This window comes from Bos javanicus, chromosome 15 (genome assembly GCF_032452875.1).
Source record: "Bos javanicus breed banteng chromosome 15, ARS-OSU_banteng_1.0, whole genome shotgun sequence".
Classification (NCBI taxonomy): Eukaryota; Metazoa; Chordata; class Mammalia; order Artiodactyla; family Bovidae; genus Bos; species Bos javanicus.
In genome coordinates, this window is record NC_083882.1 from 49231514 (window position 1) to 49246284 (window position 14771).

Here is a 14771-nt window from a genome sequence, read left to right on the forward strand (position 1 = left end):
TAGTACAGCCACTATGGAGAACAGTGTGGAGATTCCTTAAAAAACTGGAAATAGAACTGCCTCATGATCCAGCAACCCCACTGCTGGGCATACACACTGAGGAAACCAGAAGGGAAAGAGACACGTGTACCCCAATGTTCATCGCAGCACTGTTTATAATAGCCAAGACATGGAAGCAACCTAGATGTCCATCAGCAGATGAATGGATAAGAAAGCTGTGGTACATATACACAATGGAGTATTACTCAGCCATTAAAAAGAATACATTTGAATCAGTTCTAATGAGGTGGATGAAACTGGAGCCTATTATACAGAGTGAAGTAAGCCAGAAGGAAAAACATAAATACAGTATTCTAACACATATATATGGAATTTAGAAAGATGGTAACAATAACCCGGTGTACGAGACAGCAAAAGAGACACTGATGTATAGAACAGTCTTATGGACTCTGTGGGAGAGGGAGAGGGTGGGAAGATTTGGGAGAATGGCAATGAAACATGTAAAATATCATGTAGGAAACGAGTCACGAGTCCAGGTTCGATGCATGATGCTGGATGCTTGGGGCTGGTGCACTGGAACGGCCCAGAGGGATGGTATGGGGAGGGAGGAGGGAGGAGGGTTCGGGATGGGGAACACATGTATACCTGTGGCGGATTCATTTTGATATTTGGCAAAACTAATACAATTATGTAAAGTTTAAAAATAAAATAAAATTGGAAGAATAAAAAAAATAAAATAAAAATAAACATGTGCGACATAGTAAGTCCACAGAGATGGTTAACAGTAAAGGAAGTAAATGAGGATCTAGATTTTGCTGCTGCTGCTAAGTTGCTTCAGTCGTGTCCAACTCTGTGTGACCCCATAGATGGCAGCCCATCAAGCTCCCCTGTCCCTGGGATTCTCCAGGCAAGAACACTGGAGTGGGTTGCCATTTCCTTCTCCAATGCATGAAAGTATAAAGTGAAAGTGAAGTCACTCAGTCGTGTCCAACTCTTAGCGACCCCATGGCCTGCAGCCTACAAGGCTCCTGCATCCATGGGATTTTCCAGACAAGAGTACTGGAGTGGGTTGCCATCACCTTCTCCATCTAGACTTTGAGCTAGGGTTTATTTCAGTTGGAGAGAGGTCCTTAATAACTGAGCATGATAGAGACATGGTATATGTTAAATAAAGTCTCCTGTTATTTCTGTTGAGTGTTTGATTCAGATACTGCTTCTCTGCCATGGACAATGCCAAAGCAGAGATGCTATGGGTTGAACATTGGCATTCAGGGAAGTGATGTAAGACAAAGATCCTATGACATGTCTTTTAGCCTAGCCTTTACTTTTGAACCCTAGATCCATCCTTCTAAATGTTCCTGAACACTGTTAACTAAATATCCCTTAAAATCAACTTGTTTAACATTAGATGTAATCTTCTGCCTTTCCAAATCTGTCCTTTATGTAGGGCATGTTAATCCTTTATACTTAATATGTCAAAAGTTCAAAATCTGAGCCCTTTAAACTCTTGTCTCTCACATTTTGCACATAGTATTAGCCAAAATTTAAATTAAGAATCTAAATTGTTCCATTTATTTTCATTCATTGCTGGATAATGATTTTGAATCGACTCTTTTGAACAATGGTAACTATAATTATTATCTTCATTTTATTGATCAAGAAAACGTTTCTCAAGGAGTTCACATAATCTGTCCAAGGTCATATCAGGGTTGTACATTAGAGATAAGGTAGGAGCTGAGGTCTGATTCCTGATAACTAAACTGGACTGGAAGAAGCACAAGCTGGAACCAAGATTGCTGGGAGAAATATCAATAACTTCAGATATGTAGATGACACCACCCTTACGGCAGAAAGTGAAGAGGAACTCAAAAGCCTCTTGATGAAAGTGAAAGTGGAGAGTAAAAAAGTTGGCTTAAAGCTCAACATTCAGAAAACGAAGATCATGGCATCTGGTCCCATCACATCATGGGAAATAGATGAGGAAACAGTGGAAACAGTGGCAGACTTTATTTTTGGAGGGCTCCAGAATCACTGCAGATGGTGATTTCAGCCATGAAATTAAAAGATGCTTACCCCTTGGAAGGAAAGTTATGACCAACCTAGATAGCATATTCAAAAGCAGAGACATTATTTTGCCAACAAAGGTCCGTCTAGTCAAGGCTATGGTTTTTCCAGTGGTCATGTAGGGATGTGAGAGTTGGACTGTGAAGAAAGCTGAGCACTGAAGAATTGATGCTTTTGAACTGTGGTGTTGGAGAAGACTCTTGAGAGTCCCTTGGACTGCAAGGAAATCCAACCAGTCCATCCTAAAGGAGATCCGTCCTGGGTGTTCATTGGAAGGACTGATGCTAAAGCTGAAACTCCAATACTTTGGCCACCTGATGTGAAGAGTTGACTCATTGGAAAAGACCCTGATTCTGGGAGGGATTAGGGGCAGGGCGAGAAGGGGACGACAGAGGATGAGATGGCTGGATGGCATCACGGACTCGATGGACATGAGTTTGAGTGAACTCTGGGTGTTGGTGATGGACAGGGAGGCCTGGTGTGCTGCGATTCATGGGGTTGCAAAGAGTCGGACACGACTGAATGACTGAACTGAACTAAAACATATATTAAGCAATTGGAATTGTCAATATTTAAGGAGTTAGGGATTGGATTGTTGTCTGGAATTCCATACTATTTTCAGCGTCCTTAGTTGCCTACTAGTTAATTTTGGGGACTGATACAGAACATGTGACCTTATCTTTGTTGTACTTTTGCAAGGAAACAAAATGCTAGTTCGAGGATCCTAAGGTAATGCTCTTGATATTATATCTATACTCGCTTCCATTAATACATAGCTTTTGGATAAGCACAAATATAGAATTGACCAAAAAGAGGAAGCACAACAAAATTTTACCATAATTTTCTGGAATAAGTTTTCTGAATTTTGTCATAATAATTTTATTTTACCAATGCCCTATTGTTTATATCCCCTCAAAGGAAATCCTCTTGGCTAGATAGTCAAGAATTTTCTAACTTCCACTTTCTTTATCTCTGAATGTTCTCTGGGTCCTTGTTATAAAAGAGATAGAAGGATTAATCTTGGTTCCTTGTTATTAGTGCGTGCATGTGTGTGTGTGTGTGTGTGTGTATAACAATTGTGATGATGGTTGTATGCATTTACTTGCTTATTGTCCAACTTTGGAGACTGATCCCATTTGTCCCTTGATGATGCAGTTAACATACAATAGGGCACTTTAGGGCGTTTGTCCTTTTTATTTTGATATGTCCAGTCAATAGCACATTGAATGGCTTGTGGTAGCTTGTAAGTATTTCTTGAATGAATGAGGGGATTGCATTTTTTAAACTGGCATCATGTAACACATACCATTTTTATTTTTTTTATCTTTAGTATGGTTTCCATTTATTAATAGCTATGTCTGTCATAGAGTAAAAGCACAGATTTTGGTAAATGTAACGTCTATTCATATGGATTTTTATTTTGTAAACTGACACCTATTTTTGCATGTTTAATTTACATACTATTACAAAGTTTTACTTGTATATAAAGTATATTTAAAACATAACTATATTATAAGAAATATGAATTATGCAGTGTATCAAATATTTTGTGATACAACCTTGATGTAATTTTCTTGTGATAAAACAAAACATTACAGTCTATTTGAAGTTTTTCTTGGTCCTATGTACTAAATGTTAATAAAGATATGCATATCAAATAGATGGGATGCAGCTTAAGCAGTACCTCTATGGTAAAATACAGGTGAAATTCATTTATTAGGAAAGAATAATAGGTTGAAAACAAAAATATAACATCCATTTCAAGAAGATAATAAGAGAATGATATGTTAAATCCAATGGAGAAAGGAAGGTAAGATCAGAAGTCAATGAAATGGAAATCTATCATAAAATAGTAAAAGTCAACAAAGCAGAAATTTGGTAATTTGAAAAGTTTAATAAAGAAAATCCATTTAAAAACTTAGGAAAACTTATCAAGAGAGAAAACAAAGTGCATATTAATAATGAAAATAGGAACATAATATACAGATCTTTCAGATATAAAGTTAAATAAATATGATGAATATAATACACAACTATTTTTACTGTACATAAGTTAAGTTAAATGGCATCATGTAACATGATGCCATGTAACATGAAAATACCTTTGAAAAACATTAGTGTCCAGAACTCAAACAAGAAAGAGAAAATCTGGATTGTTTCATATCTGTCAAAAATTTTTAATACTTTTTATTTTTTATTTATTTATTTTTTTACATACTAAGTGATTTATTTATTTAACATTCTTAACAAGCAATACAATCTATGCCAAGAGACAGCAGATTTGTGGTTTCCTGGAGACATGGGGGATCAGGATTGGGGACTGACTGCGAAAATGCACAGTAGAACTTTTTAGAGGTGTACAAATGTTCAAAATCTTGATTGGGTAATGGTGGTGGTTACACAAGTATGTATGTCTTTTATTTCAGGTAAAGTATACCTCAACAAAGTTCACTGGGGGGTGGGTGGGGGGGAAGAAGGCTCCAAGAACCTCTACCCAAATCAGAAAAAAATGAAATAAAACCTAGCAATGATTTTCTTATATTCAGTAGTGTAACCTCCTTATCTTAAATACATCAACAATGAACAAGTATCATGAGACAATAGGCTCTGGCTTAGATCAGCCAGTAGAGGGAACTCTTTCTCAAACTGAGGCTCCATTAACTCAATGACCTATGAAATTAACCTCTAAACTGAAGATGTAACTCTTCACTCAGTTCAGTTCAGTTCAGTTCAGTCGCTCAGTCATGTCCGACTTTCTGCGGCCCCACAAACTGTAGCACGCCAGGCCTCCCTGTCCATCACCAACTCGTAAAAAAAAAAAAAGGTTTCAAAGAAAACCTAAAGTCAAGAAGGTTTCATATGAATTCACTGCATACATTTAAGAAAGAAATAATATCAATATTGTACCTGCTCTTTCAGAAAATAGACCAATTTCTAATTGGCTTCATGAGTGACATCTAAACAAGACAATCATAAGAAAAAGTAATTAATGGCTAATATGGCTATGAACATAGATCCATATATTTAACAAACAGCAAATAGTATATAGTGACCTATAAAAAAGATAATATGTCATGGTGAAATACAGATTATCCCAAGAAATTATACTTCAAAGAAATTATGAATGTGCCTTATTCTAATAGACAAAAGGGATAAAAACCATATGATTATCTCATTAAATAAAATTACAATATTTTTAATTACAAAACTCTGAGTAAATTAGAAGTAGAAGAGTAGTACTTTAATTTGAAAAAGACATATATAAAAATAGAAAAGCTGGGCTTCCCAGGTAGCTCAGTGATAAAGAATCCACCTGCCAATGCAGGAGACACAAGTTCAATCCCTGGTCCAAGAAGACCCCACATGCCACAGAGCAACTAAGCCTGCATGCCACAACTGTTGAACCTGTGATCTAGAGCCCAGGAATCACAACTACTGAAGCCCATGTCCCCTGGAGCCTGTGCTCAGCAACAAGAGCAGCCACTGCAATGAGAAGCCCACACACGGCAACTAGAGATAGCCCACGCTCGCCACAACTAGAGAAAAGACCACACAGTAGTGAAGACCCAGCGCAGTCAATAAATAAATACATAAAATTATGTAGACAATTTAAAATACAAAAGCTAACATTATTTTAATGAAAAAAAAAATTGAACATTTACCCACTGATGTAAGGAAAAGTCAAAGATGTTTCTCAGTATTTTTGTCCAAAATTATATGAAATGTCCAAAAAAGAAATGAAAGTATAACAGTTTTAAAGGTAAAACAAAAATATCTGTTTGCAAATGGTTAAATGGTAAATATAACATATATAAACATTAAACATAAGTGAAATTAGAAAAGCTGGCCTGATATAAAAACCATATACAAAACTGAAATTCTGCATAATTAAAAAAATCTGAAATTAAAATTTAAAAAGTCATGTACAATAGACTTCAAAACATCAAATATATAAAAATAAATGTAATAAAATACTTCCAAGATTTTAAACTGAAAGCCACAATAATGCAAACAATTTCTAGAAGATCTAAATAATAGATATATCTTATTTTTTGGAAAACTCTATGATGTTACGATGACAGTTCTTCCCAAAATGACATGTTGATTTAGTAAAATTCTAATCCAATTCTAGTAGATTTTATAGGGAATACTGACAAGTTGATTGTAAATTTTATATAAGAACGCAAAGAGCCAGGATATGTAAAATAAGAAAAAAAAAAGTTGGATGAATTAAGCATTACATTTCATGACTAACTCTTAAGCTGCATTTATTAAGCAGTGTGGTATTAATATGAGAATTAGATAAAGTAATGGAATAAAACATTTCAGATACTGACACATACATTTAATATCACTTGATTTATGACAGTGACATAATTCGAAAGGGAAAGGAAGGTTCATTTCAAGAAATAGAATAAAGTATAGACAAATAGTGAGAAAAAGTCTTAATTTAAACTTTATCAAAAATTAATTTGTTAGATAATAGACCTAAGTACTAAATACAAAAAGAAAAAGATCATAGAAGAAAAATTATAATATTTTCATGAGCCTGATAAAACCAAATACACAGAAAGATTAATCCTGAAGCAAAAATAATTGATCATTTGCATTTAATTAAAAGAAAGAACTATTCACTGAAAGACATTTTTATGAGACTGAAAAGGCACACCACCCACTGGGATAGATATTCTCATACATATATCTGACAAGGATATATAAAGAATTCCTACAGATGAATAGGAAAAGAGCATTAAAAATAGGCGGTGTACTGAACTGGCACTTGCAATTTGCATTTAGAAAAATGCAAATTAATATTAAATGAGATACTATGATATCCATACTAGAATAACTAACATTAAAAGCATTGAGAATCACAAATTTTGGTAAAAATATGAAACAACTGATACTCTAATACTTTACTGGTGACAGTGTAATTTGATACAAATTATTTGACGACAAATAGTTTGGCATTATCTACTGTAGCTAGATAAATACCCAACTCAGTGGTGTAAAAACCCCATTTCTAAAGAAATTAGTTCATTCAAGTACACATATCTCTAAGGATCTTCATTAAAACTTTATAGCCACAATTTGGATATAACTTTAATATTCATCAACAGGAGAACTGCTTAAAAACAATTTTGCATTCTGCTTTAATTGGCTTTTGATGTTATACTATGATCCAGGCTTTTAAAAGCTTCCCATGTGATTCTTGTGCCTTGCCAAGATGGAGAAGAGGGCCTTCAGTAGCTCCTGTATATGTGCCATGAGTTAAGATGACATACACCTGGGTGCCTGTCTCTATACCTTAAGCATAGCCTTCGGAAAATGACTTTATTTTTCCATAATGATTCAAAAATTATTACTAATACATTGGTTTGTAATCAGTGGTTTAATGATGGCTGTATTTTCTAAGATCTAAAATAAAATCCCTACTGGCTACTGCATGAGTTAATTTCTTATGTATATTTTACTAATCATTTTCCTTAAGTAATGGTCTTGACATTATTTCTCACTGGTGTCAGTCTGCCATATTTGGCAGTTTTAGTAGACAATTATTGGGTTTCCTTGGTCTATTTTATTTATTTTTGTCTGATTTATTTCTATCCGACATTTCACCAACTTTTCTGGAAATAGAATTTCCTTATTTTATATATTGAAGGTGAAGGTGAAGTCACTCAGTCGTGTCCGACTCTTTGTGACCCCATGGACTGTAGCCTACCAGGCTTCTCCGTCCATGGGATTCTCCAGGCAAGAATACTGGAGTGGGTTACCATTTCCTTCTCCAGGGAATCTTTCCAAAACAGGGATCAAACCCAGGTCTCCTGCATTGCAGGCAGATGCTTTAACCTCTGAGCCACCCTGGTGGCTCAACTGGTAAAGAATCTGCCTGCAATATGGGAGACCTGGGTTCAATCCCTGAGATGGGAAGATCCCCTGGAGAAGGGAAAGGCTACTCACTCCAGTATTCTGGCCTGGAGAATTCCATGGACTATATAGTCTGAGTTGGACATGACTGAGAGACTCACTAACTTGTTTCATTTAATATATAACTTATATATAAACTTACTTTATATGCTAAATCACAATGATTGAAATAGTGGGGTAGAGATTTGTACATGGCCAATTTTCCAAATCACATTAAATTTATATTCACTATATGGGTATAGTGATCAGTTCTGCTTCAGGATATTAAGAAAGCTACATTCAATATTTTCCCTAGATCTCTAAATGGAGCTGATAGTGAAAGTTCTCTTTCCTCTGTTAAGTGAAGTGAAAGTCACTCACTTACGTCTGACTCTTTGCGACCCCATAGGCTATCCAGTCCATGGAATTATCCAGGCCAGAATACTGGAGCGGGTAGCCTTTCCCTTCTCCAGGGGATCTTCCCAACCCAGAATCGAACCAGGGTCTCCTGCATTGCAGGCAGATTCTTTACTAGCTGAGCTATCAGGAAAGCCCAGTTAAACAAGAAGTAAAAAGTGTCCCTACTGCCTATTTATCCAATTTTTGTCTACTTAGCACACCATGTGGGTTAGCTCCATCCAGAACACTGATAGAAGTAGGAAGACAGGAGGAAGAGAAAGAGTTTAATGATGCTGATGACCTTTCGCTGCACTTAGTTATGCTAAGGCTCCCCAGGTTCCTACAAATTTCACACCTGTGAACCATTGTAATATCTTACCTAAGAAAATTTTATTAAAATAATATTGTATTTGTTGTCACTTGCAATAGAGTATATGTCTCATTTACTAAAGCAGGCTTTTTTTATTTTTCAGAGTGTGAATTAATGATATTAGTTCTGATTACAAGCAGATTTAAATTCATTTAGGAACTTTCAGTGAGGATCTGATTAGATCTTATATATACATGGTATTATTTCATTTTAAAATAATGTCCAAATGCTACTTTCACTTGCTTTTATTTTCTTTTATGCCCCAAGAAATTGATTTGCAGAACAAGTGAGCTCTACATTAATGGGATTTCTCAGACATAGTTTACTTGATTCTTTGGCTTTACAATTACGTATTTTATTCATGTCTTTGAAACTGATTAAAATAATGAGGTTTTTAAATCCAACAAACAACTGGTATGCAATGGGTACTTTGCTGGGTACTGACAAAGATTAAAATCTGCTTCTTAAGTCACTTGCACATTGATTTAGGTGGTTTAGGATACAATTAAAAAATAATACTGCTTAAAAATAGCAAATAGCATTGCACATACTTGGATAAAGAATAGATAACTCAATGTACATTTAAAGGAGATAATTTATGAAATCTGTTGCAAACAATTGAAAATATAAATGAATATTTGCTTATCTATTATTTTTTGCATTTCATTTAAATTATTTTATGTATATGAGCCTTTTATCTCCAAACACATTTCATAGTACTTTAGGAGAGGGGAATTTTTAATAGTTTATTTGAATTGCTAATGACCAACATGCATACACATACAAGTAAGAGATGCTTTGTTTGTGTGGGGATATGTTTGGTTAATCTCACAGCACACTTCAGATACTGCTAACCATGCCTGAGTTCATTAGAGCTATAATTGGCTTCTTTTTTATTCTGCAAAGGAACATGTTATTTTACTGTTTTTCTCTTTTTGTTTAGAATAATACTTTGAAAATCTATTTAGTCTTAATTGAGACTATATTGCTGTGGTTAAGGTTGATATACAGCTGGCTGCCTGTAGAGATAAAAACCAGCGAAGAGGTGGAAAACTTAGTTATAAAAAGATTATAATTCCAAGCCTAACTCCTAAAACATCTACTCTAGATTGCTGTTAATGCTTAGATAAATAAACAACGTGATATTTGATGGGCCCACCAAGTATGTACCGTGCATCCTTGTATTCAGTTTCTATTCTTTCATCACCATCTTCAGATTTCAACAGTTGCTCAGGAATTGCCAAGTAGGGGAGCTTCCACTGCAGCTGTAATTGCCCATCAACTTCGTTTCTCACATAATTTCACCAGGATTCGATTTCTAATCTGCTGACTTTTCACAGAGTACACGATGGGATTCATTAGAGGGGGAACCAGAAGGAAGGTATCGGCTATGGTGACACTAATAACTGGAGAAGCATTTTTGGCAAAGTGGTGAAGGGCAGCCAAGGTGACAGTAGGCACCTAGAAGACGAGCACTGCCCAGATGTGGGAGATGCAAGTGTTGAGGACCTTGAGACTGCCTTTGTGTGAGGTGATGCTCAGAACAATTTTTAGGATTAGCAAGTAAGGTGCAGAAATGCACAACAAATATAATAAAGAAGTAAGAGCCATAAACAATCTGAGGTGATACTGACCCTGCTGTCAGTACAGGTCAGCTTCGTAACACCCTGGTGGACACAGTAGGTGTGGGATAGAAGGCTTTTCTTATGAATTTCAGCCTTTTTACAATAAAGGGGAAAACAAGGACAAACAAAACCATAATGCTGTGAATACAAAGCCAACTTTAATGACTCTGGCACTGGTCAGAATTGAGAAGTGTCTCAGAGGGTTGTGGATGGCCATAAGGTCATCTATGGACATGATAAAAAGAACTGATGACTCCATAGCTGAGAATCCATGAATGAAAAACTCTTGGGCAAAACAGGCATCAGGGGAAATTCCAGTGGCATTGAACAAGAAGATTCTCAGCATGGTAGGAGGAGAGGAGATGGATAATTCTATATCAGAGAAGGCCAACAAGGAGAGGACATAATACATGGGCTCATACAGAGAGGTCTCTGTTTTTATGAGAAAGAAGATGGTGCAGTTCCCCAGGATAGCAAAAAGGTATATAAGGCAGATGGGGACAGAGACCCAAATGTGCACATGCTCCATCCCAGGGATCCCAATCAGGAAGAAGGCAGAGATTTCCCCTTCAGAAATGTTAAAGATAGATATTGCAGGAGTATAAAGGAATCACAGTGCGGATCTTGCAAAGACCTTCCTGCAATGGAAGAAATAGATTAGTTCAAATGTACATGCTTTAGTCAACTGCTTGGTACTAATCTTGGGACTGCAGCTATTTTCCTGTAACTCACAGTATGAAGATAATATTTCATAATATGTAAATACAAATAGTATCAGGACCCATGCATATAAGTAGGATATCAAGAGAAACTTAAACAAGTAACCACCAACAGTTAGCTACGAACTTTTCCCCCCTTAGATTTAGCATACATAAAAGAAGCAGTAAATTTCACAAGTTCTATTTCCTATACCATTGTTTTTAGATAGTGATGGCCTTTAGTTGGAACAATGTATGGATAAATATAGGATCATAGAAGGGCATCACTTACCACAATTGCATTGCATTTGGAGTTGCTGAAGAATATTTAACTTTAAGAAACAGTATTCTTAAAAAAAAATAGGGCTAGGACAACTGGATATGCACACACAAAATAATGACATTAGACCCCTATTTCACACCTTACACAAATATTCTCTTAAAATATACCACAGACATAAGTTCAAGAGCTAAAGCACTAAAGGTATTAGAAGGAAACATAGATAATGAATTTTTGTGACCTGGAATTAAACAATGTATATGACATCAAAGGCACAAACAGAAAGCTAAATATGAAATTTGTTACATAAATATGCACATATGTAAAAAACAATTCATCAACAGTAAAAAATATTCGAACGACATCAACAGGAAAGTGAGAAAAACAACCCACAGAATAAAAATATTTGCAAATAATATATCTGGATTTGTATCCAGAGTATACGAAGGACTATTACAACTCTACAATGAAGATAAGAAGATCCTTAAGATCATTCAGTTCAGTTGAGTTCAGTTGCTCAGTCGTGTCTGACTCTTTGTGACCCCATGAATCGCAGCACGCCAGGCCTCCCTGTCCATCACCAACTCCTGGAGTTCACTCAGACTCAGGTACATCGAGTCAGTGATACTATCCAGCCATCTTATCCTCTGTCGTCCCCTTCTTCTCCTGCCCCCAATCCCTCCCAGCATCAGAGTCTTTTCCAATGAGTCAACACTTCACATGAGGTGGCCAAAGTACTAGCGTTTCAGCTTCAGCATCATTCCTTCCAAAGAAATCCTAGGACTGATCTCCTTCAGAATGGACTGGTTGGATCTCCTTGCAGTCCAAGGGACTCGCAAGTGTCTTCTCCAACACCACAGTTCAAAAGCATCAATTCTTCGGTGCTCAGCTTTCTTCACAGTCCAACTCTCCCATCCATACATGACCACTGGAAAAACCATAGCCTTGACTAGACGGACCTTTGTTGGCAAAGTAATGTCTCTGCTTTTGAATATGCTATCTAGGTTGGTTATAACTTTTCTTCCAAGGAGTAAGCGTCTTTTAATTTCATGGCTGAAGTCACCATCTGCAGTGATTGTGGAGCCCTCCAAAAATAAAGTCTGCCACTGTTTCCACTGTTTCCCCATCTATTTCCCATGATGTGATGGGACCAGATGCCATGATCTTCATTTTCTGAATGTTGAGCTTTAAGCCAACTTTTTGACTCTCCACTTTCACTTTCATCAAGAGGCTTTTTAGTTCCTCTTCACTTTCTGCCATAAGGGTGGTGTCATCTGCATATCTGAGGTTATTGATATTTCTCCCTGCAGTCTTGATTGCAGCTTGGGCTTCTTCCAGTCCAGGGTTTCTCATGATGTACTCTGCATATAAGTTAAATAAGCAGGGTGACAATATCCAGCCTTGACGTACTCCTTTCCTATTTGGAACAAGTCTATTGTTCCATGTCCATTTCTAACTGTTGCTTCCTGACCTGCATACAGATTTCTCAAGAGGCAGGTCAGGTGGTCTGGTATTCCCATCTGTCAGAATTTTCCACAGTTTATTGTGATCCACACAGTCAAAGGCTTTGGCATAGTCAATAAAGCAGAAATAGATGTTTTTCTGGAACTCTTTTGCTTTTTTGAGGATCCAGCAGATGTTGGCAATTTGATCTCTGGTTCCTCTGCCTTTTCTAAAACCAGCTTGAACATCAGGAAGTTCATGTTTCATATATTGCTGAAGCCTGGCTTGGAGAATTTTGAGCATTACTTTACTAGCATGTGAGATTAGTTCAATTGTGTGGTAGTTTGAGCATTCTTTGGTATTGCCTTTCTTTGGTATTGGAATGAAAACTGACCTTACTATCATTAGTCATTAGGAAAATGCAAGTCAAAATCAAAATCAGATAGCAATTCATTTACACAGATGAACTAAAATAAAAAAGACAATTTTAACTGTTGGCAAGAATGGGGAGAAAGTTAAAAGTGTTGTTGGCTGCTCAGTCATGTTGTTGGCTGCTCTTTGCAACCCCGTGGACTATAGCTTGCCAGGCTCTCTGTCCATGGAATTCTCCAAGCAAGAATATTGGTGTGGATTGCCGTTCTCTTTTCCAGGAGCTCTTCCCAACCCAGGGATCAAACCCGGGCCTCCCACATTGCAAGCAGTTTCTTCACTGTCTGCGCCACAATTCCCCTCAGAAAGTTGAACTCTTCTATATTTCTAGAAGGATTTTAAAATGGTTCACCAACTTTGGAAATCATTTTAATAGTTTTTGAATATTATGATATAACAACAGTATCTCAATGGAGCTGTTAATATAAGAAAATGAAACTACATCCCAAATACTTACTTTACTGTTTCTCTTATATGGACATGGTCTTTTTTCTCTTACCAAGAAAACCTACTCGGAACACTTGATGCAGATTTTGTATAACTGAATAAAAAGTACATTACATTTGTCTGACTGCTACCCAGGAAATTTTGAGGATAACTGAAATGGCTAGCTAGCCTCTTTAGGCTAAAAGGCACATGAATTTAGGTACCAAATGTGGAATAAAATATACGAGTGCCAACTTGGGGTCATTTTAAAAGAGATCCTGTCAAAGCAATGAGGATACGAGGGGAGGACTAAAAGAGAAACACAGGTCGCAGGAGAGCAGCACTGAAAACACTCAGCAGGGAAGACAACGAAGACTGAACAGGTACCCTAAAGAGAAATAAGGAGCTTTAAACATCTACAAAACCTGAAAAGCCCAAAGCTATGCTATGACAAGACTAGTCAAAGAGTTTCATGCCTCCACTGATTTTATGAATCAGCTAGATAAAAAAAAAAAATTTAAAGTTATAGAAGAACCACAGTTATTATTTTATATTTGTTTGATTGTATTTACTGTCAAAGTGCTGAATACAATGTGTTCCATAATCATTGTTAAGGGGGTCACAAAGGAAACTTAAAATTCATATTCAAACTATAGAATAGCCCTTATGATATAGTAAGGGCATCACCATTCTAGATCAAGAGAAATGTTACTTTTCCTGAAATGAATTGTTGAATTCCAGCAGGAAAATACATAAAGTGAATATTTTTTTCATGTAGTGAACATAAGCAAATAAAGTATGAAATTAATCATTCTTAGTAGTGATCACAGTGTAATTCTGGCCACAAAAGGACATTAATTACCATCCTCCTCCCTCTCTGTGCTCAACTCCCCTGATTATGTTCCAGCTACCTTTTAATTTCTGCAATACTGTGCTTTTTCAAGTCTTTTCCTTTTGCAAACAGTAAAAATGCTCTCCTTTGTCTTGACTTTTATTTGTTCAAACGTTTGGTTAGTTATAATGTCCTTTGCCATCCTTTTCTGAGATTTCTGTCTGCCTCCGATTCAAAATAAACTGGAAGCAGTGATGGGTTTTATTTTCTTGAGCTCCTAAAATACTGCAGATGGTGA

The 14771-nt window shown here is 36.4% G+C and overlaps 1 long non-coding RNA gene and 1 pseudogene across 1 annotated transcript in view; both read right to left on the reverse strand.

Annotated features, from left to right (window-relative positions):
• Nucleotides 1-14771, reverse strand: part of LOC133261316 (uncharacterized) — a 60876-nt gene that overhangs the window by 8675 nt on the left and 37430 nt on the right. The gene's annotated exons all lie outside the window — the stretch shown is intronic.
• LOC133261555 (olfactory receptor 51A7-like) lies at nucleotides 9652-10969 on the reverse strand (annotated as a pseudogene).